Source organism: Drosophila erecta, unplaced genomic scaffold (genome assembly GCF_003286155.1).
Source record: "Drosophila erecta strain 14021-0224.00,06,07 unplaced genomic scaffold, DereRS2 tig00000329-arrow-arrow-pilon, whole genome shotgun sequence".
NCBI lineage: Eukaryota > Metazoa > Arthropoda > Insecta > Diptera > Drosophilidae > Drosophila > Drosophila erecta.
This window is the reverse complement of record NW_020825223.1, coordinates 1,156,710-1,161,769: the sequence shown is the minus strand read 5'-3', so window position 1 is coordinate 1,161,769 and position 5,060 is coordinate 1,156,710.

The window sequence follows — 5,060 nt, the reverse complement described above, 5'->3', positions numbered from 1 at the left end:
TTCCTTGAAATAGTCTCGTTACCCTTATCTGTGGTGTAGTGACCAACTTAACTTTACACTGCAAAAACTCTTCAAGACACCCTCGCCCTAAATTATAGCAGCTTTTGTGTAAAACAAAAAGCGAGAGAATTGTCTTAGACCAATCAGAACAGAATATGATCGTACGATTATACAGTTAGGGAAAGAAAAGCTGTAACAGCGACCACCAGCATGCAGCTTCCCCAGAGCTTAGGCATTATCGGATAAATCTTCGTGGCGAACGCTCATACATTTTTGACGCTGCCCATTTAACTTCACATACACGTGGAAATATAATTAGTTATATATATATCCAATCTCATAAAACAAGAGTTGGTATATTTCAATAAATTTCCGTGTTCGATTTGTGTGTGAAAGTGGCAACGAGATTCGACCCCAAGGCGTAAGGAAGAACAGGCCTATATATAAGAGCATGTGATTGCTCTACAGCCGACTACCCCCCCGTCTCGTCGACCCCCGCATCAGCTCATGGTTTAAACCCCGTCGCTCCAAGAAGAGGCCACGAGGCGACATAACCTTCAGCAACAAGTTACGCAACCAGCCACCTGCCGAATGATAACCAAATGTATTGGAAGGCTAGAGCTCGTCCAGATTATTCAACTATGCAGAAGTTTAGACGACCGGAGCAGATTTAATTACGTTTGAACATCATCATCGTCACGCAGTGAAGATCATCTCCTATGACCAACGGAGGTCCAACTTTGTGATTTCGTCTTATCGCAGCGCAGCGTAGCAGCCAGCGGTTTACTAAGGTCTTATCGCTGCAATACTGCAGTTATATTTCGTGTTTTGTTTTGATTCTCGATTTTCTTTTGTATTGCGACTTATAATGAATTAAATACTCGCAGATTGACGGAACTTTTGGCATTTGAATAGGAATTTAAATTAGAACCTTTAAAGTTTGACCTACAGCTCGACAATGTCAACGTGAACTTGGGCCCAACTTTACGCACATCATGGAGTGGATATTTAAGGTCGTGAGTACTACAACAACAATGATATAAATCTTATTATGAATTACCTATAATTAAATTCTAACAAAATGCCACTCGAACGTCTAATTAAAATAATATCTGCATTTGACTAAAGATTATGTAACTATATTTGCTAATTTTATATTCAATTACTTATATATATTTGCTTTATACTTTACTTTTATATACTTTATTTTGCTCATTGAATATAAGCAAAAATGAAGAGTTAGAGAACGACTAGGATAATTATGCGTAGATAAAAATATTGTTAGTTGGTAAAAGAGATTTAATGAGACCGCTTATTAAACTGAATTTATATAAATGGAATTATGATTGAAGATATATTGGAAAAATAATGAATTGTGAATAAATAGATTTAATGGTTTGTCGAGTACTTATGTTGAACACTTTCTTAAATATGTGGTAGAGTTATTTTGAACTTGGCCAAGGGACAATGTAAATATTATAAGTAGCATTGTCATGGTAGGGAGGGTAAAGACTTAGGGAATCATTAACATCCAAAATTCCCAATACTTATCAGAATCTGTAGCTTATCTTCACACGTGTCGGCGTGTATCATTAGTATTAATATAAAGCCATTTCTTTTATTAACCGGTAGTCCACTTTTGAATATTGTTTATGAGTAAGACGCACTTATTAAAATGTAGTAGCGTTTCGTACTATCCTAAGCTAAAAGAACCCCGACCTACGGCGAGCTAGACCCGAGCATAGCAAGAGTGCGCATCCCTAGCGAAAGAAGTACAAGGTCCTCTTTATTAGTAATTATCACCCACTATTAAAAGACCCACTAGTTAAAAATCGATCGAACTACGTACACTACAAGACTGCGTTCCGCAAATATTGTTTTGGAAGGCCTGAAATAATCATTGACTTGCTGTTGAAGCAAATGAAACAATACCCTCAGATCAGGGAAAATAAGTTGGACAGCTTAGTCGACTTTGCAATGGAGGTGCAAAATGTGTGCGGCACCATGAAGGCGTCTAAGCTAGAACAATATCTAAACAACCCGGCTCTTACTCAAGAGGTGGTATCAAAGCTACCCTGCATATTACAGACCTTTTGGGGAATGCATAAGATGACTCTGAGTGCATGTACCCTAGCAGAATTAGCAACTGCCAAGTGTGCTCGAAGGGCTGCAGGTCTGTACAGGAGTGTAAGGATTTAACCGAGATGACACTCCGCGATCGTTGGAAGACAGTCAGGAGACTGGAGGTGCCTGTCAAATCATAGGGTCCAGACATGCGAGGTAGCAGGCACATGCGGCGTGGAAGGGTGTCCGGAGAGGCATAACCCATTGCTACCTCGGAGTCGTGAGCTTATGCCAGCAAGTTGTAAAGCTCACCGTCAAGATGCCGCCGCAGCGGTATTGTTTCGGGTGGTGCCCGTGACGCTTTATTCAAACAATAAGGAAATCTGCACGTATGCCTTTATAGACGACGGATCTTCTCTAAAGCTAATTAACGAACCACTGCTGGAGGCTCTAGGAGTAAAGGTCAACCACAACCGCTCTGCATGCAATGGACAGCAGGCATCTACCGGTACGAAGAAGAATCTGCGAAAGTTAATCTTCAAATTTCGGGTACCGGTATAACTAAGTCGTATGATCTACGCGACATTCATTCGGTTAAAGCTCTTAGCCTTCCGGAACTGAGCAATCACACCTCAAGAAGCAGTCGAAAAGCCATATTGGTACCTACCAATATTTCCGGTGGTCAACGTCAACAAGCCGGGAAAGCTTCGCATTGTGTGGGACGTAGCTGCGAAATCTAACGGTGTCTCTCTTAACACGATGCTGCTGAAAGGACCAGATCAGTTGGCACACTTGGTACCCATACTACGCAGATTCAGGGAAAAGCGTATAGCAATTGGAGGAGATATTGCAGAAATGTTTCACCAGGTGAGAATAAGCGTTGAGGACCCAAATTATCAACGATTTGTATTCATAGATCCTGACATGCAAACTCCGGAGAACTACGTCATGATACCGTGTATCCCCTCGATATAAACAAGGGGAAATACTCCAAGCGTCGCCCTACTAAACGAGAGTTCCGAATAATGATGATGTCAATCTATGATCCGCTAGGACTCGTTTCATTCTAGGTGATGTACGCTAAAATAGTGTTCCAGGACACTTGGCGATCGGGATGCCAGTGGGACAATCCCATTTGTGAGGAAGAATGGATTAAATGTATGCGCTGGCTTACATGGAAAATGTCTATCCCCATCTATGATTGTCCCCAGATGCAATACGCCCAAGACGATGTCGGAGCATCACACACCTCGTAGCGCACCTTCGTAGACGCCGGTGAAAACGGTTTTGCAGCTGTGTGCTACCTACGTTTCAGTTGTGGCCCCGACATACAATGCAGCTTACAGGGCAGCAAAACAGACAAAAGCAGATATCTATTCCACGCCTGGAATTGATGGGAACAACTCTGGAAGCCAGATTAGCGTACTCAATGGAGCAAAATATAGCAAGTGGACATTCTGGACCGACTCGAGAACGGTGTTAAGCTGGATACGCTCGGGCCAGAGGAAATACAACCAACTTGTTGCGTTTCGGGTATCCGAAATCTCCGAGGTCACTAGTCTGGAAGACTGGCGGTGGGTTCCGACGTCCCAAAATGTACGGACGAAGCGACACGCCCACGAAGTGGGCACGCGTACCCGACTTCACCGACAGAAGCCGCTGGCTGCGTGGAAGTTCCAGTGGCAGGAGTTCGAAGGTTGACCGACGGAAACGGTCGCCAAAGACAGCAACGCTGATTCTGAGTTAAAAGCGCAATTTGTTAGAGTCTGCGCTAGCGATGCGATCATGAGTCGTACCCCGCTCATTGACCGAACACGCTCTTCCATCTGGATGAGGCTCCTGCAGAGTATGGCTAGAGTTATCTGGAGCCTACGCCGCTGGAGAAAAAAGGACCTAATCCAGGTGGAAGCCGAAGATTTTATCCCAAGAGGATTGGACACCTTCTGGTAGCAGTCAGACGAAGCTCGGATAAAAAATACGGCGAATTGTTTACGTGTCTTTCTACAAGAAATACACTTCCTTAACCACAGACTCTTGTATTTTAGTAATTCGCAACTTCATAGTCCGGCGAGTTTTCCAGTTGAGCTTTGGAGCGACAACGGAACTAACTTCCAAGGGGCTAATACCGAGATACGAAGACGTCTTGAAGCGCTAGACAAGGACCAACTGACTAGGAAATTCACCGGTCGTGAGATGAAATGGAAGTTCATCCCTCCTGCATCGCATCTCATGGGTGGGTTTTGGGAACTCTTAAAGCGTTCGTTGAAAGCACCCCATGGAGCGCTCATGGAGGTAGATGATTGTCAACTCGCGGCGCCGCTGACCTACATCCCTCTAGAAAACGAGAACGAGGAGGCCCTCACACCAAACCACTACCTGCTTGGTAGCTCGAGTGGTAGTAAGCCGGCCGTGAGACCTACTACTGAAGAAATGCTGCTTTAACGAAGCTGGATGGCATCGCAGCAGCTTGAAGACATGTTCTAGAGGCGGTGGCTCTTGGAATACTTGCCGGTCATTACGAAACGTGGTTAATGGTACCACAACAAACCGCGAGAGGTGTACATCTGCGACCCAGACAACCCGAGATCCAGCTGGCCAAAAGGACGTATACTGCATGTTAAGATTAGCGAGGATGGTCAAGTAAGCAGTGCTGTGAAGACTATCTCTGGAATATACGTGAGACCCGATACAAATCTTGCAGTTCTATCTATCGAGGCAAGGAGGGTAGAATCCAGCCGGAATATACCAGTGGGGAGTGTTACGATAGATTCTAAGAACTAGTTCGGCCCGGCCAATTTTTTAGGGTGCACTCCCAACAGCCGTTCCTTGAACGCTAGTTGCAAGGTAGGCAACTAAAAATTCGAATTGACACAGGGGCAAAAAACTACATCAAGCCTGTAAAGGAGCTTAAAAATGTGGTGCCGGTCGACTCCCCTTAAACAGTTAGTTCCATTCATGGTTCTAACAGGGTTCGCCAGAAATGTATAACGAACATT